Here is a 24,004-nt window from a genome sequence, read left to right on the forward strand (position 1 = left end):
AAAAAATATTTATCCTTGCTTCGCGAAAAATGAATTCGGCAACACATCTGTATAAGAGAAAGAACGAAGATATAATTTATAACAAGGACAGCAGAGACGCTGTTCTTTGGCGGGTATTGTGTAAAACAGATTCAGTCGTTTAATGACAGTGATGGGATGGACACGTGCGTAATTTGAGCGGCGTGTTTATGATTTTTAATTTATTTTGCTATAACAGCGCTAAATTAAATGTTTATTTATATAAATTATGGAAAAATAATTAATAAACAGTATGTCTCCGTGTTTTTATTTTTTTTAATGGGTGAAGTTTAGAATATTCGGTCTTTTACTAGGGGTAACACGATGTTACATCACCGTGCGCAATTAAATTATTTACCACAGTCTTTTAAGAGTTAAAAATACTTTTGTTATTTATTTAATATGAAAAATGTGGGATGAGGTAATGAGTTTGGAAGGAAAAAAGATGAGGATCCAGGAAAGTAAAGGAATAAAAAATGAACTTTTCTTCGCCTGATTTCCTTTCCAGGATTTTCCCCGTTTCACGTAAAGAACTGTATTCTTCATTCACTTCAACACAAAAATATGTTAACAAACGTAACATCACAATAATATCAGTACATTGGCGCAGTTTCATATTCTTGTACATCGCCATTGTACAAAATATCAGTATTTTTTAATTTTTTTTTAATGGAATAACCCGCGAAGCCTCTATTTTGAGGCTTGTCAGTGGGTAGGAAGAGGGGATATGGAAGGAGTTAATGAAAAATACACCACAACACCCAGACCAATTGAGAAAAAAATCTTTCTTGGATTTTTTTCTTGCAACTGGCGGGGATCGAAACCGCGAAGCCAGTTTCACAGTGAGCCGTCTAACCAACTGCGCCACAGCGTCTGTCATTACAACAGAGATGAAGAATATTTTAAAGAAGGGAATAATTTTTATTTCATTAATCTCCTTAATCTCTTCGCCTTTTCTCTTTCCTCTTTATTCCTTTTTCATTTAATGTAATTTACATACAAATATAATTATTACAATTTTTGTATATCACTAGCTTCTTTTATTTTCAATTGATTTTTTTATTAATTATGTTTTGTAATTGAAACTATGTAAATAAAACTTTTCTTTTATTGGTTGGTCAGAAGTAATTGCCATTTGGCAATGTACAATTTCGGTTGGCACTTGCAATTCTTGACCTGATTACCTACAGCCCGTTGTATTGCTGTAAACTATAGCTTAATTCGTAGTTGATAATCATAGAATGTTTTTTTTTACGTATGGGTGACTCTATTAGCTGGTGGCGTATTGTTATTCTAAGGTACCAAAGTATCTAACTGTAGTATAAATAAATTTAAGATGCATTGTAAAAGAAGCCTAATCCGCCGGTCAAAAAATAATTATACTTTAGCTGTACAAAACTTTAATGTATGTTTTTTTAAAATCTTAAATACCCAAAAATATTATTAACTTTATCTAGTTTACTTAATTAATTTTTTCATTTAGGCGATTTTGAAACAATGGCGTTTTAAAATGGAATAATCCTTTCTTTTTATCAGACTACAGCCTTACACCAGCCAAGGGTTGAAAACACCGTAAATGTATATAGCTGACCACTGTTTAACGGTCAACATTTTGCCTATGTTAAAATTTTTTTTTTCTTAAATTCGCTTTCACGTAATTTTTTAAGTTTGCCAATTTTTCTTCCTGTTTCAATGAAATATTTTACTGTCCAAAGCGCAAGATCTCCATATTTTAATGAAAAAGATAAGGTACAAGGTACGCTAAATTTATTGTATCAATTCAATGTCCTATGCACCATCCTGTGCGATTAGCAATACAATGATGATGATAATATCGTGATTTTAAAAAAAATCCTCACGAACTCAAATGTATTTTGTAAACTTATGTTCAATAGTAAAAAAAACAAATATAAATAATACATTAATTATTAACAATACATATATTATATCTACTTATTTGTTTTATTTATCAAAATAAACTAACGGCCGCAGCAACCAAAAAATACAACGTGTACAAATAAACCCAAATTATAGTTCAATTATAATTTTCTATATATAACTAAATACAATTTTGGAGTACGGTATAATCGGATGGGGTGGTGCAAGTGACACAGTTTTTAATAGTGTATTCGTTGCACAAAAATTCATAATTTAAATAATACTCAGAGTCCCGAGACAGACATTTACTGAAGAAATATTCCACAAATCATAACTTATTTAACCAAAGCAATTATACGCTAAACCATACTTACTTACAGATTCAAAAACTTTTTTTACTCAAATGAAAGACATAAGCCTAAAAATACATTAAATACAAATAATATAATCACTAGATCCTCAATACAAAGACAATTTAAACAAATACAAAGTAATACCAATTTTGGACAAAGGGATTTTGAGTAATATTTAATTAAAATCTATAATTTACTTCCACAATCTATTAAAACAATTAGTAACGAGAAAATGTTTAAAAAGGCTATAAAAATGGATAGTGGAACTAGGCAGAAGTAAAATGGATTGTCTCATTTACCCAAACCAATATTGAATCAACTGCTCTACAAGTGTATAGCTTTTGTTAGGTTTTCGTTCTTTCGTTGTGCGTTTTGTAATATAAATATTAAAGATTTACATAAAATAATAATAAACATAAATACGTACCGTTTAATACTGTCTGAACATTTTGTTAATTATATCTGTTTTTTAAGTAAGTCTTCTTTATTTATTCTCAAATGTAAAAATATTTAAAAAAAGTATATTGTTAAGTGTCCACGGCACAGGTAGCCCCAGTGAAGTTACATAATTTTTATTATCAATTATAGTTTGTTAGAGAAAAATATGATTAAATAAATAAATAAAATACTGAAAAAGCGTACCCGTGAAAAGCCACTCCGTACGATTCCACTTGTAGAAAAATAAAATATAACAATTGAGTGTCGATAAGTATTATATTTTGTCTAGTATTTAGTGCGGTTGCATACCATTCTTGAGTTGACGAAAAGGTTCAGGAAGTAACTCTCAAAATGATAGTTCCTGATTTTGATGACTTTCCAATAAGTTTTGCCAAGAGAAAAATAAGAAGCCTTTACAGCCTTGAAATGATCGCTATTTAACCGAACCCACAGCAAAGGTAACAAAAATGTTTTTTACAATTATTTTACCATGCTTTTTAATTCAGGAAACTACAGTGTGCAGAATACAAACTTACGTAAATCCTGACATGGCGGATATATGAGCTACTTGCAAATATTCAAGATATCTGAGATCAACACCTACCCAAGTGATGATGTTACTCTCCAAGATGTCTCCCATTTGTTGATGCATTGCCCGTTTTTTAGTTTACAGAAAATGCAACTGGAGGCTTGAAGCAGAAGCCTAAATGAGTATTTATTCGATGTTCATGTAGTAATTAGTCATAAGAGCTTGTCAAAAGAGGTAACATTATACGTAAAGGCAATAAAAGGTATCAATGATAGCAGGACACCAAATGCCGAACACTCTTAAACTAGATCGGAAAGTTTGTTGACGAATGACAACAGTCCGCCTTCTCCTGACGAGTTTTATGTGATTTCCTCGTCACTAGAGAAAATGCCAAAAAGCTCCTAAATCAGGTCACAGCTGAAACTCCCACCCGATTTTATATTATATCAGCTAAACAAAGTTTTTTATTGAAGTAACTTTAATATATATATATTTATAAGTAAACACATAAATAACTATCCCTTTGAAGTAAATATAAACCGGTAACCAGTAATATACATTACAAACAAGGTAAAAAAAATAACGCCACTTACATATTTAAAAAAGTTTAAAAAATGCAATTTTTGAGGTCCTGGGCCTCGATTATGATGGGAAGATAAAGACGTCAAACCTTCACCTTGACCCCACTTTCAAATTTTAGGTAAGTACATCGATATGAAACAAGGTGAAGCGTACGTCGCAGTACAGATATCTACGCTCTAAGATGACATAGCTTCAGTATGACGTCATAGTTGAATATAAAATTCTCCCGAACGACTAAAAAGAAATACGACCGATCCCCCAACCATCAAGTTTTGATGTAAGTACATTGGTTTATATTGGCGGGTCTAGAACCCCACCATACGTTTATCTACGCATTAACAGGATCAAACATTTTGTTCCAGCTAGCTATTTTTCTTTAATTATGATTTATTCAAATTTTCAAACGTTTTGAGGCTGGCACTTTTTTTCTTAAAAGCCTTTTAAAAATATGAGAGAAAAATAAAATAAAGTAAATTTTGCAGTCCAATCAAATTCTGACCTAACTGTCAGTTTTGAAAACGAGTGGCCAGACTAGCTAGATGCTATCTTATAAGCATACAAGAGCATCTAGCCGTAAAATGTTACCAATGTAAAAAATAAATGAGAAAAAAAGAGTTTTTGTATTTTTTCCGTCTGTTTTACTCTCTTCCGGAGTGTACGTATCGAGACGTTAAAGGAGCCGGCTTTGTAGTTGCTTGGTAGATAAATACAAACGATCGTTAAGCATATCGTCTTGGCCAGTGTCAAAAGTCTTTTAAAATCATGTTCAAGCGAGCTTTTTTTGTTTGAATTGGGATTTATTTTAGTTTATAATTGCTTTGAAGTGGGTACTTTCAATCACATAAACCTATTTAAAATATAAATGAGAACTATTTTAAATGTAAATGACGTAAGGAATGCAGACTAATCGGTCATTCATTGGCTTGTTTCGATCATATGATGTCGATATGACAAGTAGGTAGAACATACAGATAGTACAGAAGTTAAGTATACCGTCTCGATATATACAAATGAAGATAACGTACGTAATCGAGGCACTGGGTTTGATTCCTGGAAAGTTTGAGAGTTAATTATTTCATTGTCCTAAATTTTATTTATTTATTTATACTTTTACATTGTTTGTATTCTTTTTTTATACATAATAATGTTCCCTCACTAGGGTTGTCCCGTGCCGAGGGAAACATTTTACAAAATGTGAAACATGCCTAAGATAATAATATTTAACAAAATTTAAAAAAAAAACAAAATAAGAACAATAAAAAGACGTAATTAAACCAATTAACCTAATTATAATTAACTAAATAAACAAAATGAAAAACACAAATATTCATAAAAAACATAACCAATTTATAAAGACTAATTAATTAAATTCATAAACAGTGCATACATTTTACATATTTGGCTTGGTCCACTCATCGATCCGTGCGCAACCCACCTCCACTATCCATTTCTTAATAGCAATTTTATATTTAGAGAACTTACTTATTGTCCTTATGGATAATGGAAGTAGATATTACACTCTGTTGTATTATATCCTCCTGGTATAAAGCTGATTTCACCTTACCTTCATAATATTATAACAGATGATCAATATTCGCTGCATTTGGTATAGATACAAATGCAGTGCCCTATACACATCAGGATGCGGTTAGAGACATGATGCTGGTGATGATGCGTACTTTTGTTGACCCGGAAACAAATGTATTCATCTTTGTAACTCTTCAATTAAAATCATTAAAGCATAATATTGTTCTCGGAACATGACGTTTCGATATGTTATCATTCTGTTGTTACAAGTTTAGTGGGCGAATGATGCTTTGACTAAAACAGCTATAAACATTTTAAAACAACAAAAATACAAACCAAACACAACCATCAAATTACAAAGAACCATAAAAAAAATACGCCTTTTTATAAACTGCCACAATAAAACTTCCTACTCTTCTTCAAAACGTGTAATATGTATGGGTGTTTAACAACTACATACATTCATACAATTTTTTCTGACAGTTATTCTACTTTGTAAAAAGGCACGACGATGAATTGTGTTCGTAATTATGTAGGCAGGTTTTGAAATGGTTTTTTACACCGCGTCTCGTTTACCTTGTTACCTGTTTGACCGGATGACGTCACACACATCCAATACATCCGAATAGGCAGTTGAATTTCGAATCTCTGCGCGCGCAGGCTGCTTTTTCCGGTCCGCCATTATTTGAATATTTCACTCTAGCATCTGTGACAGTTTTCGCCTATAAAAAGCATTATTTAAATGAATTTCGCAATAGCATATATTTAAATTTATGTGGCCGACCGAATATCACGCTGTGAATGATATTTTGGGTGATTCTGTGCGTATTTTAAGTTTTGTGAAAAGTATTCAAGATTTGACAAAATAAACCGATTTTGGTTGTATTTTTTATGCTATTGATTGCATAATACATCGAAACTATAACGAAAGAAAAAGGTAAATAATTTCTTTAATCCCTGATAAAAACACCCTTAGTATAGTGGTTAGCGCGTTTGCCTACCATGTCCCCCGGGCTTGATTCACGGCAATGTTAAAATAATAAAAAAATCAGTTACGTTTTTACACTGCAACATTTAACTATCTATGCACTGGTACCTGAAGCGTAAAACTGATCATCTTAATATTAATTAAGGGTACGTTTTTAATTGTTTGTTTATTTATTTAAAAAACATATTTGAGGCCCAATGGTGAATTACAGCACAGTATCCTAGGCCGGAGAAAAATCGTATTTAATTTTTGTATTCTCACCGAGAATCGAACTCGAAACCATCCGTGTATATTCCTTCAGTATTTGAAGGATATCTACAGAATATAAAAGATGAATGTCAAAAAAAGAAGTTTTGAGATACTCGATAACGTTTTTAAGTTTTCAAACATTTTGGAGATTATATAAATAAACTTATTAATATAAAGGACTTAATGTTAATAGCTTGTACTGTTTTATCTTATTTAAAATGGTTTTTGTTAATATTAAATGTTCGCATCATTTCCAGTATTTAACTAACATTCATCCTTTACCCCCATCATGCATTTTCTTCTTGTTCAATAATCTTGAAAAGTTTAACCCTTCAGTCAAATTTAATTGAACAGAAGTGTAGATCATGTGAACTGCCGTTAGATGCCATTATTTTAAAACATTCAAAAATTGACATTTGAAATGAGTTTTTGTAAAAAATCATTTATGAACAAGCGTATAACATTTTTTATTGATTAACGTATTAATAAATAATTATGTAAAAAAGCAGAATAAAAATTGTGATATATTATGCATATTTTAACAACTTAATCAAATCATTACGAATGATGAAATCAGGCTAGAGTGTAAATCTGAGTCAAGTTTAATTATTAAGATAAAGAAAGGGTCTTTGCGATGGTTTGTCATGTAGAACGAATGGACGACGATTGAATGGTAAAACAAGTATACATGGCAAAAATGAACGGTAACGTGAGACGAGGAGGATCAAGGAAGACGTGGCATGATCAGATAAATCAAAGTCTGGTCATATCAAAAGCAGACAAAACCGGCAGGCAAAAAAGGGCATATATGACAAGATGCACGAATGTGGAAGAAGTTAGGAATATATGCCAGAATAGACGTGTTTGGCGGTCCATTTTCTCTGTCTACCCCTACGGGGAAATGGCGTGATGATAGTAGTAGTAGTATTTATCTTAAAAATAGTTACAATTTAATTTTTAAAATTGAGAACTAAAATAAGTTATTAAAAATGAAATATCATATATGAACATAATAATCACTCCCTGGATCAACTAAAGCAATAGGTCGAATTGATAGTATTAACGACGTGCTCTATGAAATATTTTTTATTTTTATTAATAAAACATATAATAAATATAGTACAAATTATTATACTCCCAGGAGTTATAAATAAATTTCATTTAGGACTGTACATAAAAAAAAAACATTTTTGTGACAATACAGAATATCATCATACATATTTAATGCATCCGAAAAAGTAATATTGCGTTCAGATAAGGAAATAAGACGGTACGTAAAAATAATTTTTGATTTATTTTCTTACTCTCGTTCAGTTTGTTAATATATCTACGATACATTTTTTAACAATTATATTTTATGTAGGTCCAAATGTTTGTAGAGAAGTGGCTGAATTTCGCACCCTACGATTAACATGGCTTTATTTTATTTATTTACTGTGTTTTATAAAGGCAACAGAATACAACGCATCAAAACAACAAGTAGGGAAAATAATACTCATGTGTTATGGCACGACATTGGCTGGAATTGAGGATTCATTACACACTATGTAATATATATAATTCTGACTACGTTTAAGCATGCGTTTTTTCTCAATTTATTGGAAAGATACAGTTATAGTATTTACTAGATGTATAAGAGTAGATTTGTATTAAAATATTAAAAAAACACGTGTCATTTTTGTAAATATATTGGTAGATATATGTATGTTGCGCGTACTGAGAACTCTTTACAACTCCTTGGTGCAAAGTAGACTCGAGAGTGGCTCGATGATTTGGGGGTTACATGAATTAAAGTACTCTCTTATGATAGAGAAAATCAAAAAGAAGTTTCTGAGATATTTCTACATGAGAGAGTGCAGGTATTATTCTTGGCTCTACCTGACCGAGTTTTTCCAGGGTATGCTTGACTATAACAGTTAAGAGACTAGAAGGAATGTGTATTTGACTACACATTTTTATCGATTATTGCACAGTATGATCGATAATTCTGAGATAATGATGAGCATTGGTTTGCATATTCCTGATAATTACCTAAGACAGCGTCAGCATAGATTGTTTCATATTCCGATATTCAGGACCAGCCTGCTATTGGAAGGGCTACCGCTATGCTGAATAATATCGCTCTGGTTATTGATCTGTTCCATGTATCCGAAGGGGTTTTCCGGAGCAGGATTCTCCTACTACTTTGACACGAGTCTCTTTCGTGTGTTTTTTTTATATTTTTTATAATATGTACGTATTTAATATATGTTTGCAATGTCTATGTTATATTTTAAATGAATTGAATTGAATAAATTAATATTTAATTTTTATTTTTGTCATTATTTAATTATGTACGTGCTTCTACTTTCCACAATGTTGTATCCCGACTCAACACAGGGCCCTTGGCCTTATAGAGTTTGGGATACTTTCTTATTTTATTTTTTGTAATATGTATGTATTTGTATGAATAAAATAAAATAAGTAAATATATGTATAAATTATTTTGAATTGCAAATTTCATATTTATTTGGATAATTATAAAGACTTTTCTTCCGTTTATAGATATATTTCTCTAATTTATCGTAGAAGTTTAGTGAGTAAAAAAAAGAAAGGGAAACCAAGCAATTCTTTCCCTCTCTGTTGAAATAAATTTAAATATGAACAACTCCCTAGGGAAGAAATTCAGCCAGTCTGTATGTATTTGGACATAATCAAACATTGTTCAATTTAAAAGTGTTAAAAAAAGTGTTCGTTTATAATTTTTAATATATTTCGGTATCAAAAAAGACTTGATTTACTTGTATTTGTTTTTTTTAAACTTTTATTAGACTTTAAAATTTTTGAGTAAAAAATATTATATTGTGTCACCAAAATATGTTAAGAGAGAAATCCCTGCAAAAAAACTGCTTTTGCAGTTTGGCAGGAATCAAATAATTGTTTAAAAGAATGCTTATGTACTCATTTATAATTATAAAAAAAGCAATTCTGGGTTAAAAAAAACCTGAGAAAAAATAATAAATGATCCCGTAAAATTAACACAAAATGTTAATTTTTTATAATTCACAGACAAAAAAAAAGTTCAAATTTCATTTATTCATCGTACCTGTTCCAAATTTGACTTTCTTATCATTTAACATTTATCATTTAATCATTTATTTATTCATATATATGTACATTACAAAATAAAATATCTTAATTCATACATATAGAAATAATTAGGTATATATAAAAAAAAACACATTGGTATACATAATATCCAAAGAATAATATGTTAAAAAAGTAAGAGAATATTGTAACGAAAAACTCCCTCAGAGACGTGAAAAATGTCAATGTCCATAGTGATATTGTTCAACATAGAGATAGCCCTTCCAACAGGCATAACCATTGGCAGGTTGGTCCTGTATATTGGAATATGAAACAGTCTATGTTGACGCTGTCTAAGGTAATTATCAGGAACATAAAAGCTAATGCTCCGCATAATTTCAGGGTTTTCAATAATACCGCGCAACAATCGAAAGAAGTGCGTTGTTAAATACACATTCCTTCTAGTCTTCAAACTGCTGTAACCAAGCATACCCTGGAGGAACTCAGTGGGATAAAGCCATGGATAATATCCGCACCCCCTCATGTAGAGAAACCGAAGAAATTTCTTCTGAACCCTCTCCACCATAAGAGAGTACTTCAACTCACACGGTCCCCAAATCATCGAGCCACTCTCGAGTCTACTTCTCTGTTTCTATCAAGATATTTTTAGTACAAAATTTTACGACTTTAAAGTGATATTTTTATCTTTGTATGGTTAGTTTATGTGCTTTTTAATACATTTATGTTGTTTACCATAAGTGAGATCCGAATTTGTCGATTGTATTGTAAAAAATATTTTCAGAGCAAGTAATGTGGATAAAAGTCTCCACTTTTTTTCCCATTCTTAGCCTTCTTTTTGTGCTCTTCTTTTTTGGTAAAATATTTTTTATTTTACCCCAAGCGTGTAACATATCCTACAATCATATAAAAATTTATGGAAAACTTTAACTGGATGTATGTACTTTTTTAATATTTCTTGTAAGTCTTCCTTAAGACATTTTCAAGTTCATAGATTATCGCATAGGGTAATAACACGCTTCTGGCTAATAGCCACCCATATGGACAAAAACCATTCTATGATTATCAACCACAAAGTTAGCTACAATTTACAGCAATACAAGGGAACGTAGGTACTCAGGTCGAGAATTGCAAGCGCAAACCGAAACCGTCCGTTACACGTTGGTTGTTACACTAAAATATTATAAGTGAACTAGTTAAACGAATTAAAAAAATTATATACATATATATATTTATTAGATTAAGGAATATTTTAAAAATCAATAATTTAAAAATAGCTTATTACTCAATTGTACAATCTTTGTTACTATATCTTATTGTAGGGTGGGGTGGTTCATATGCCAATCCTCTTAAAATAGTACAAAGATTAAGTATAAAAGTAATTCTAAAAAAATCCTCAACATTCAATACGGAAAGTCTTTATAAAATATATTAGGTTCATACAGTAGACACTCTTTATAAAATAAATTATATTATACAAATTTATAAAGAAGAAAAAATAAAAGAATTTGAAATGAATAAGTCACTCAGATACCAACATAATATTATAATTCCTAAATTCCACACAATTCATGGTCAAAATAGCTTTGTCTTCAAAGGTGTAAAAAATTATAATAATCTGCCCAATGAACTTAAAACTATTAAAAATAATAAATAAATAAATAAATTTAAAGTAAATGTAAGAAATTTTTGAACACGTGTAAAAACTACATTAAATTTTATTTAGTATAAATGTAGTATGGTTTAATAATTTTTCTTTATTTATCCTATGTTTTATATTTTTTCTCATGTACTCTTATTTAAAATTATACACACTCTTTTAAATAAACAACTACAACAGTGTAAGCCACTCTCCAAGCACAAGAGTTAGTCTCTTATTTTAAAGAGTTACAGTGATAACATTTACTAGATGTGTAAAAGTAGATGTATGTATAGAATGTTTTAAAAACCTGTTCCTTTACGAAATTTATTAATAATTTATTTTTTTCCTAAATCAAACCAAAAATTAGGAACGCTTTTGTTCTCTGCAATAGGACTTAAGGGCTTCCCTCGTAAATTATTACTCTGGATTATCGCTATGATGGAAAATTCTAATATTACAATGGAATGACATATTTGATACTGTACACATTGTTACAGCAGCTACTTTTGTATACATTTGGATAATATTACAAGAACATAGGTTCTTCAATTAAGGAATTAAATTCAATACGTAATTCATTAAAATTCCACTCAATAATTTCTTCAAATACAATGTAATTACAATTTCATCAAATTCTGACTCAGCAAAGAGACAATTTTCTTAAATTCAATGTGGCAATCAAAAGTCCCAGGTCAATTATACTTTTGATAAATAATTTAAGTAATAAAATGTAATACAATACAGGTGATAATTAAGTAATACAATGCAGGTAAAATTACAGTAAATTTTAAGAATACAGCTTGATATTTAAGTAAAAACAAAAACGGTTTATTTGAAAAATGTGTATTTTTGTAAGTTAGATTACTGACAGGATGGACATGAAATATTGTTTATTTATTTATTTAAAAAAATTAAAATAAATATTGGCGTTCTTATAATTTACCCTAATATTTCAATTTTGGTGGCCATTTTCAACGAGTTGTAAATAACTCACTATTAAAAAATGGAAATCAAGTTGGTGTAGAGTGGGGTTTGAGCCTCGGACCTCCGGCCCATGAGTTCGCAACACTAGCCACGAGACCACAACCAGATTATAAATATTTAGAACAGGCCTGGGCAAACGCTTTGAACAAATGGCCGCATTAAGAATTAAAGATGAACGGCAGGTTGCAATTAAAATATTAATAAAAGATTTACGGTATTTATTGTCCTCAAAAGCAAATTCAATGTAAAAAACTTAGCGATTTTTTAATGACGAAAAATTTAATGAGAAAAATTATCATCATTCCTTTTCCGCACCTAATGGTGCATAGGGCACTGCACTGGTACACCAATCGCAGCGTATCTTGATCATTTTTGTTACACGAAGGTAAGATGATCAGTCTTACGCTTCAGGTACCAGTCAAGGGGCTATGTAATATTCTAGTGTGAAAACATCCTTTAAAATAAATATTTCATATCAACCATGTCTGAAATCGAACCCGAGACTTCTTGCATGGCAGGCTAACGCGCTGACCATTACACTACGAGGCCGAAGAATGGAAATGGTTAATATCTGTTAATTAAAAAAAAATCAGGTGTCAATTTTGTGATGAGTGGCAGTAAATTTTAGCGTAGTCAGTACACTGATCATTATTTTTATTCCCAACGAAAAGGCATACTATCTACATATTAATCGGTAGATGATCAAAATATATTTATTGATAATACATTTCATAAATATTAAGTTAGGTGTTACAATGCTTTTAGAAATTTTATTTTAAATCAATCCAGAAATATCACACATTTACAAATTGAATTATAAATATTTTATTCACCTTAGTACATACCTACCTACTTCACGTTATATTTCAATTTGAATCTGTCCATTCACAAACTTCCCACGACATGACCTTTTTTGCATAATGAACCATGTGACATTCTAAATAAGATCTAATTTAGAATTCATGAAATCAGGGGCGTATGAGATCTTTTCAGGAATTTCGAACAATGATTTGTTCATATAACAATAACAATTGAGGTATTTTGAATAAAAAACGGATGTTTTATCGCAGTTTTCTATCTCTGCTGAAATACCTATCAATTAAATTTGTTAAAACTTGACAATAGAAGAAAAATTATAGACCTATTAAATTTATTAATTTTTTTAAATTCAATATGGGATTGCCCAAAACTGTTATCTCTCATCAACTTCAGGGTGCCTGGAAGAATGACTATACACTAAACAGGTGCCACTGTTTTGTAGCAACAATTCACGGACAGTGTATACTTGTAATGCCGTATTAAACAGATTTCACGAACTCAGCAATAGTTATTTCCACGTATCGGGTATATTAAATGAAGGGTATTGTTCCTATGGAACAAACTTTTTGAACTTTTTCAAAGACGGTGAATGGTAATTAAACATTTAGTATAATTTTTATATGAAACAGTACATTATATATTTTTTTCATATTAATCCTTTAAAAAATTTAATTATTTATGATTTTTACATTTATTTCTTAATAGTTTTAAACTTGTACTGAATGTGTCATATAGTGTTCAGGTTTAATTTTAGTTTCTAAATCTTTAGTAAAAAGAAATGTATGTTTTTAAAAAATAATTAAACCAAATATAGCAATAACCTAACTAAAAGATCCGGTAAATTTTTCTACAGAGATTTAAATATAAATTGAATATTTAAAAACGTTTCAATAAATAAATGTTAATATGAAACTAATATTGATGTTTTTAAGGATCAGTTAAATATTGACAGAAGACACCAGGTTGCTGTTTAATGCATATTTATTACATGGCATATAAGATACAGCACTTGATTGTGTAGCGCGAGCATAGCGGCGATGATGGGTTGAAGAGACTGCACTTGAACTACATGCTGGAACTGAGTGACTGCGTTGACTGGACTTGTTGGGCTGACTGGGCGTTGACTGCACCCTGTGGTCTCTTTATAGGCTACGTTCCTTCATTGTTCACTGTGCTGTACTGTTAATGTAATGTGATGAATTGAATTCAATAGAAAATGCTGATTTGCTTTTTTGAGTCATAACACTATATTTCAGGTGAAATTATTTAGCACGTGTGGGTGTGTCATCGATCATGGACCATGAACCCCTTAAAATACTCCCCTAATGACTCCCGTAATGACTAATGACTTCCTTAAAATGACAGTGGGCCTTCCTTTAGGAAAGCACTTTCTAACTTTTAATTTTTATTTTTACATTTTGTTATATTATTTCAATAACATAACTATCTAAAATAAATTGTGATCTATTATTGTATTTAGAATAAATTTGGGTTTTTCTGTAATGTTCTAAATATCTGAATAAAATAAATTAATATATGAATTAAGAAAAAAAAAATAACGAAAACACAACAAAATTGTAAGTAAACAAAAAAATTGAATGAATTTTTTTAGCAAAGCGATAAAACTACATCTATTATAATGTCACGACGGTCTCAGCATTTTTTTTCAGCCACCGCGCACCGCTCGAACAGGGGTGTGTGGATTCTCCCTACAGTGGCTTAGGCAAGGGTAGTGTTGGAGCGTTTAAGCCGCTACCTTAGGGTTCATGCTCTTTAGCGAAGCATGACGTAGTGATAATAATACTATTTGTAATAAGACTAATTAAAAAATCGCCTTTAAAGTTTATTAATTGAGCTGTCTCCCAGAATCCATCACGAAACCTTATTTCAATCGATTGATTTCCTTTGGGAGCAAACAAACTTAATTTTTAATAAACCTTACACGTTGTGAGTAGGCAAGTGTAGATTTTAAAGACGTTTTGAATCCGGTTCTGCGATTCGAAACTTCTGTTTTATGTTCCGAAATCGTTGCGTAGGCGGAGTGTGCATAAATAATTCTTAATTATTAATTATGTTCAGGCATATGGAATAAAACGTGTACCTTGAGACAGTCAGAATGGATATAACACTAATATTTATATCAAATTAACCCCTTAAGTCACCAATTATGGAAAATATTAGACCTATGACAAACCGTTCCGTTTTAATTTATTTATTTCAAAAATATATATTTATTTATTAACGGACATTGCCCATATATACAATTAATAGGGTTTGAATATACAATAAAAGAATAGTTTAAAACAATAAAAAAAAAATCATTGACAAACATAATGGACATCAAGAAAAGATCTGGACTATTTATTTAGTGCTCGTTTAAATCGTTGTAAACTCAAAGCAAAAAAGTCCAGATCTTGTCTTGAGCTAACAATACGATAAAGACGTCATTGGAGAATCAAGGCCATAGTTTGTTCTACGCTGCTCGATGAACAGGACTTCATTGTTTCTCAACTTACGAGTTGAAATATTGAATTTTACTTGTCTCAGTAATGATGGAATATCGATTATACCATTTAGTATGCCGAACATATATATGGAGTCAATATTAGTTCTACGTTTTTGTGGACTAGAAATATTTAACATTGACTCTATATCAGCATAAGAATAATTATCTCTCTCTAGTCCAAGCATCCACGCTACTTTTTGAAGCAACCGATGTTGGACTGATTCAATGTGATTTATGCGATTGACATAGAATGGAGACCAGACTATGGAGGCATATTCCAGAAGAGGGCGAACAGTTGAGCAATAAAGAGTTTTGATTGTACGGACATTAGTAAAATCAGAGAATATTCTGTTAATGAAGCCAAGTAATTTCAGTGATTTATTTACTGTATTATCTATACGCTCATTTTACGTAAGTTTATAGTCCAAAACAACTCCTAAATTTCTGATGGATTTAACTACTTCAATTTTGGAGTTTTCTGTTAGGTACTCGAAGGACAGGTTTTTTTATTCTATGAAATGACATTATTTTGCATTTTTAATATTTAGTTATAATTTATTGACTTTACACCATTGGTTAAAAGAGGTAATGTCTGATTGAAGAAGAAAACAGTCTTGTTAAATTTGAATTATTTTGAGAATTTTGTTGTCGTCCGCGAAGAGCCAAAAGCGAAATATGGAGTGCCTACATTAGTTGTGTCCGTTTTTTCCACAATTAGAGAACAAGAGGATATTTTTTTTTATTACAACAAATAAGTCAATAATGTATTCTCTTTCATTATTTAAAAACGATTTGATCAATAATTCTTAAAAACATTACCGTACACAGTGCAAATATCACGAGCAACTTTATTTCCTCAACATAAGGTATCAAAAATGCTCACTTTGATATTCCATTTTGAAGGCTTGTAATCAAATAAAATAACATTTTTTGTGCAACAGACATTAAATATGCACAAAATATTCAAAATGCACTTGTCAAATTGATTGCACCCAATTAAGTATACAATCAGAGAAATAATACTCCATTTATGTATAATAAATTAAATGTTTTACCAGTTAAGGCTATTTTATGTAGCAAAATTATTATCCAACAGATGTTCAGCTCGATATATAAAAATAAATGAGAACACAGTTATCTAACAAGTTTTTTATCTGTTGATGGCCTAGTTGTACCAAATTTTAAAAATAAATATGGACAACGTACGTTGAATTATATTGTTCCAAAAATATTTCATATGTTGCCACTTGACATAAAAACATGTCATAATAAAAATAAAATTATGTTTTTATTACGTAACGTTCCTATATTGGTTTATTATTTATGTAAAACGTTTTTTTATCTCTCATTGAATGCATTTTTGTTATTTTCCTAGGTTAACTCTTTATTTAATTTTTTTCTTAATTTATTATAATTTTTTTAGATCTTAATTTTAATAGGTACTTTTGATTTTCTTATTATTTTTTTTTTCTGTAGATATGAATTGAAATTTTCGATTCTCTTTGTTTTATGTTTTATCGTGTTTTAATTACATTTATGAGCACACACTATTTATAAATGTGTTTATTATTTTTTTCTTTCTGTATTTAAAATATATTCAAGTAAATTGCTATTCTTTAATTTTGATTGTATTATTTTACTCTATTTTCTTATTTTAAAAAAAAAGTATTTATTAAAACTATTTACTAAAATAGTACTGCGTCTAACTTTTGTGGGTTCAGAATATCTAACTGTAGTAAAAATACCAATAAAAAAAAATTCATTATATTATGTAATAAGAAGATTTAAGACAAGAATTTACTGGATTTCATTAGCTAGATTATGTCAACATTATCAAATTACCAGCCAACGTCTGGTCACAACTTTTGTAGATGCCTAAACTTCTAAATCCGATAAATGATTGCATTTTTATTATTTACCCGATAACTTTAATTGGTCATTTACTTAAGTCGTAAATAAACGTGTTAAAAAAATGTAAATCAAGTTCAAGCGGGGTTCAGACCCCAGACTTTAGATTCATGAGTCCGGTAGTCCCACCCTCTGAGTAAATACTCTAAGGTCCCACCACTGGCACTGGACCTGGACAACAACCCAAGAATATTCCTTCCAAATACATAATATTCTGTACAATGAAAGAATATGTCCCCGTCAGACTAGAGAGCGCTGCAGTTTGAATACGGAATGGGTTTAAGTAGAGTATATTTAGAAAAAGCCTTAGACGGGTTCGGAACCCAGATGTCTTTGTTGGCGACCGGTCAACTAATCTATCGGGCTATTGTCTACCTCACGTATTGCGGTCCCCAGCTTTTTGCGACATCAACCAGCTGAGTTTTCAATACCAGTGAATCTTTAACTGTTAGTAAATATTCCTAATGCTCCACTTTACTTAATTTCAAAATTTGAACTTATCAGGCCTTCGTCCACATTTTCAAATCATCTTTCAAATTCCTATGCCTTCATATTTCCTATTTCTTTACAAAATACTGTGCAAGCGCCTTCACTGTCAAATCATCTCTCATCCACTATTAAAAATATTTCTACATCAATTAACAACAGTATTTTTTAATGTCGGTTTATAGCCACTTTATTGTCTATCAATTTGATTTTTGTTGTTTTAGTTTAGTATATATTTTTTAACTTATTAAATAGATATTTCTAATTTTCAGTAACTGTTTGTACATTTTTAACGCATTTAATATGAAATGTTTTTTCTTGTTTGAAGTACGCCGTTCCGGTATTTATTTAGGGATTATAAATTACGGAGTGCATATTTTTATCGTTTTATGTAAATTGTACATTAGACCATTTTTAAGAATTTTCCCCGTGAGTGAATTTATATGTGATGAAAGATTTATAAAATCAGAAAGTTGTTTATAAAATTATTTCAATAACATTGTAATTTTTTTAATATAATTTGTTTTTTTCTTGATAGCCGCAATCAAAGCATATTGAAACATATTTACTAATTTGAGAACAAGTGCAAATGATTGAATTTCAACCCTCCTCACCTCCATAAATACAAAATACTAATTGGCATAAAGATTTGACTTATTGCCTCCATATGCATTAGATTTAGTATTGAGTTGACACGGTTAATATAGGATAGTATTAATTTCTGAATAATGATAATATGATATAGAAGCTTATGTAGTTTTGAAACCAGTAGGGCATTAAATAAATAATAAGTAGTTAAAAATAAAAAGTTTTTTTATTTTCTGATTATGTAATTGATGATGACTTAAATTGTATTTACTGTTTTCCAGATTCGAACGAAAATCCGACGGACAATTTTTTTTCTAAAATTGGCTTAATTTTAAAGTATTACACTTAAAAGTATAATTAAACCTATAGTGTTATTGTGAAAGTGATAAGTAGATTGATCTGTGAAAATGAAGTGTTTAAGATGAAAAAAACAGAAATGAAAAAACTGTTTTCACAGTTTGGGAGATTCTGGATTTGACTGCACCACATAACAAAACAAGGTAAGCAGCGCTTTCTTTTTATATCGTGTTTTTTTTTCAGAGCTTAAAAAATATTTTCGATATGACGTTTTTATAGAACAACGATAATCTAAGTAAAAAAGGTCCCCTTCATAATATATGTTATTCACATAAATCGCATTGAGTCTGTTCAGAGTACACGTGAAAAACCTATTGCTTACAAATTGAAATCATAAAAGATAACTGTATCTATACCGATATGGAAATATAAAAAAATTCTAATAGAAATAAAAAATATTTGTATTCTTACGATTGACCTAAATATTAAAATTTTTGGGGCCATTTTCAACGAGTTGTAAATAACTCAGTATAAGAGAATAAGAATCAAGTCCTAGTAGAGGGTAGTTCGATCTCTGAGCAATGTTTCTGTGACGCCAGCTACAGGACCTCAACTTGATATTAATCCGCACCTTTATAATACTTCATGCCGTTTATGGTTTATTTGATGTCCCGAATATTCTTCAACAAAAACCTCGTAATGTTCTTTCACGTAGACTCAAAAATAACGAAATTAGGTTCTTTGGTCATCATAAGACTAACTGTGGTCTCCGGGCACCTCTACCCAGAATGATCGGAATCTGAATTATTTTGATTGAAAATTAAATAACTTTACTAATGAATTAAAAAACCAATGAAAATCAATTGTTAAAAATATCTTTACATCTATAAATAATCAAAATTATTTTTAAAAAATGAAAATTTAACTTATTTATTCTCAGTAAGTAAAGAATTCACATCCCTCTTTTCCTCAATCCAATAAAGTGCATACTTATAAATTATCATCTTTCGGCACTAATATGCAAAGACTACTATATAACAGAGAGTAGTGGCAAATGGTGATTTTATTTACAGGTAAGCTATAAAACAATAACATATATTTGTACCTACATAGGAGGTACATAATATAATGTAAGTAATATATACTATAAATTGATATTTTTCTGTGGTTCTGTGTGATACAACAACTGTCATTCATGAAATCAACTCAAACGATGTAACTTCGAAGTATATCTTATTGTATAGATATATTATTTATTACTTAAATACATAATTCTTTAAAAAATAAATAAAAAATACCACTATGAATTCCGTCGATATTAGGTATTCAATTGAAATGTCAACTTGCCGAATTGTTCTAGAAATTAATAGTGCTAAAAACGGCCGTGGAGTGCTATATGTCCTGCAATATGACGCATGAAAATAATTATGGTCTTGTGACAAAAGTATCATCTCAAAGAAAAATAGTTCTTAAGAAATAATGTTTGAAATACTGTTTTCCAAATCAAGAATCTTAAAATAATTTGTGTAATCTGCAAGTTTAATCTAGGAGAAAAAACCCGCACTGAAGTTAATACATTCAAAATATAGTATACTTATTAAACAACAATATTTTGAGTTTGTCCAAATTTCTGTAGACAAGGACTGGATTCAACTCCCCGGGAAGCTGTTTATATTAACATATTACAACAGAGATGAAGAACATTTAAGAGAAGGTAATATAGAAGTCCAGGCATCTACAGGGCTTATGACCTGTCAATGGCTGGTTCAAATGGCCACTTTACACACTGTGTATCATTCACCATTCTGCCTATATCTCTGTTGTTATATGTTAGTATACTTATTTGTTTGAAAAAACAAGCTGGAATAATCGGCAAGTTTCTTTTGGCTTACCGCAGGCACTGGGCGCGCTTTATAAAAAATTATATTTATATTAGGATAAAATTACAAATAAATGTTAATTATTTATTCGTTTTTCGGTAAATAAAGTTACCATAAAACATTATTATGGTTGGTCAAATATAATGGTAAGCTGCGCATAATCGCTTCCATTCACGGTTCGCCCCTGATAGAGAGCTCCTTCGGGCAGCTTTTCTCGGTCGGCAATGAGCAATTTTTCCGTGCATGTGGGCACCGACAAGGAGACTGATGTCCTCAGATGCGGTGTGGGGTACGCGGTGTGCGAGCCGTTGCAAGCTGTAGTGCCTTGTGCACCACTGGATACAGATCAAAAAACAATGATGATGATGTGGATATTTTATATAAAAGCGTATTTTTGTTATGTTGTATTCGTTTCTACGTAGCCTACATAAAATAACTTTTTTACATTGGTGCATGTTTACTATTCGTATTTATATTGTTTTTAACTGCCGATCCACGGCTTATATGGAAGAGAGCTATGTACAGAAATACTCGTTATTGAATTTTCTTCCATATGAGGTAACGAAATTAAGACGAGTTTTGAAAACAATAGTTTTTATGCGATTCGCCGGCTGTCATTGGAAGTACAAGGCCTTTTGCGAATTCTTACATTCTCATACAAATATTAACGCAGGTTATAATTTTTATTCTTTCCTTCAACTTTTTTTAACCCATTCACTCTCGTGTTAAAACAAAAAGTAAACTCGACAGTAAACAATTACAATTACAAAATAACTAAAATAACACAGCCCAAATCATTTTTGTGAAAAGAATATGAAAGTCCAGACATTTACAGGACTTATGATCTGAACGGAGTTATAGTCTCAAACACTAGCGGCTCCTGATCGAAACCATTGGCAGTGCATTTTTTTACATGTTGTCAACTTGTATATTATTAAGTTCAATAATATTATAATAATATGATAGGTCTGACGTGACAAACGAGCACTAGTATGACAGCCCGCACATCGGAACTAGAAACGCTAAATGCGCATTACATAATACGCACGTTATAGTTAACTAAATTTGTACTAATATCATAAAAAAAAAAAAAACAAAGTAGATGCTTACAAAAATAATGAACAACTAACTGAAATTGAACATATTAAATACTTAGGACTAACAATAGACAGACAATTGACATGGACAATTCATATCAACAATTTAATTAGCAAAGTGGCGACTTTATCGAGTCTATTTTTTAAAATCAAATACTTTGTCCCAATAAAGGAAAAAAAAAAGATGTATGAAACATATGTAAAAACTAAAATATGTTATATGCAACTACTATGGGGAAAAGGATATCAAAATGACATAAACAGACTACAAAGACAGCAAAATAAAATATTAAAGTTAGTATATGACCTTCCCTATCTAACAGCAACTAAAGAACTTTTTGAACAAACTAAACAATTTAACGTAACTGAACTCTTTAAACTAGAATCTTTAAAATTTGTTCATAAAATAACCACTGATGTAATTGTAGACGAAGAATTAAAACTTGAAAAAAACTGTAGTAAACATGAACACAATACGAGAATATCAGAAAAATATCATATACAATCTTTTAAAACGAGAAAAGGTCAATCGAGACTTATAAACCATGGACTGAAATTATACAATAAACTACCAGACAAAACTAAACAAAAGACTCAGACAACCTTTAAAATAAAAGATGTTAAAAATATTATTATTAACAGTAGAATGTGAATTTTAAAAGTGAAAACATTTTGTTAAATGTATGTAACCCGTAAGGATTTATCAATAAAATTTTAATAAAAAAAAAAAATTAAAAAAAATGTCATTACGCATGTTCCAAGTCACATTTCAAACGAACTTCAAATCTGCGCATGCGTCAGCAATGCCTGAAATATGTATTTTATCTTCTCCCTCTAACGCACAATCCATCGGTATGAAGCATTGTCTGTCTCGCTCAAATGACGATTTTAGGAGATATAATATAGTTCTTACAAATTCAGGGTAAAAGATCGTGCAAAACAGAATATGCACTAGGACGATTGCGCATGCGTAAAAAAGATGAGAAAATCGTCCGCTAGAGTCGATTTTGCTAGATCTTTTGGCGCTAGTATTGAATATTATGATGTTTACGTGTATAATATTGCAACGAATCCCTGTTTCTTTGTAGCTACGTATAACATATTTTTACTATCAATAAAATTACTAATTTATTTATACAAAGTTTTACTTGGCAGTGCACTGCACTTATGCACATACTAAGGAACCGCCTCTGGTCTCAACACTTATGTATAGAAGTGAAACATAGAACTGGCAGAGGAAGAATGAAAATCGAGTGAACGCGGTTGAAATGCGATCTCTTAGTCGCAGTAACAGTTGACTATCGCCGACTGTTACATGCTAGGAGATTCGGCCTTTCGGGCCTCGCTTTATCGGCCAGTCCTTAACTCTTCTCTATGTGTGTTTATTTATAAAATGTTATTTTGTTTACAGTTCGATTAAGGTCCTGTATTAAGTTAGTTTTTATCGTGTGTTGTCGGCCTCATGGTGTAATGATCAGCGCGTTTGTCTACCATGCAAAAGGTCTCGGGTTCATTTCCTGACATGGTCGATATGAAATATTGATTTAAAAATGTGTTTTCACACTAAGATATTTCATAGTCCCTAGACCGGTACCTGAAGCGTAAGATTGATCATCTTACATTCATGTAGCCAAAAAATATTTGTGTACACATTTAGTGCCCTATGCGCTATTAGGGGTGGAAAAGAAATGATGATAATATTTTCAAGTTAATGGTAATGAGTCATTAGTTATTAGTCATTCTAAATGCAACGTTCAAATCCACAAAACACGGTAAAATATTGGTCGATATTGTTTTTTTAAATGATACAACAATTTTTTTTTCATGTATCGATCCATTTAACATGGCCTTTAATTTATTTAAAAATAAATTACGACTCATTCTATCTGGCTGTTATACACTCCCACTTGTTATTTAATGATGTAACGCTTATACACAGAAACACAACCTCTTACATATATTATATCTCAAGGGTCAGTACTCGGACCACTTCTCTATCTCCTTTACACTAAAGATATAGAGAACATTATCAAAGAATGTGGATTGTGGTCGCACTGCTATGCAGATGATACGCAGATTTATTTTTATTGCAAACCAGGCGAGAGAAGTGTGCTTGTCAATTTAATTGATGGATGCATCAAGAAAATAGGA

The 24,004-nt window shown here is 30.6% G+C and overlaps 1 protein-coding gene across 1 annotated transcript in view; it reads left to right on the forward strand.

The window, feature by feature from the left end:
* The first annotated feature begins 5,956 nt into the window (after positions 1–5,956).
* Positions 5,957–24,004, forward strand: part of Lrt (Leucine-rich tendon-specific protein) — a 280,436-nt gene continuing 262,388 nt past the window's right edge. Inside the window, exons 1-2 of the mRNA XM_088225666.1 lie at positions 5,957–6,262; positions 18,861–19,079. The gene's annotated coding sequence lies outside the window, so the exon portion shown is untranslated. The remainder of the gene's footprint in view (positions 6,263–18,860; positions 19,080–24,004) is intronic.

The sequence above is a fragment of the Micrasema longulum genome, unplaced genomic scaffold (assembly GCF_059751315.1).
Source record: "Micrasema longulum isolate JH-2025_06_02 unplaced genomic scaffold, ASM5975131v1 h1tg000379l, whole genome shotgun sequence".
In the NCBI taxonomy this organism is placed as follows: Eukaryota; Metazoa; Arthropoda; class Insecta; order Trichoptera; family Brachycentridae; genus Micrasema; species Micrasema longulum.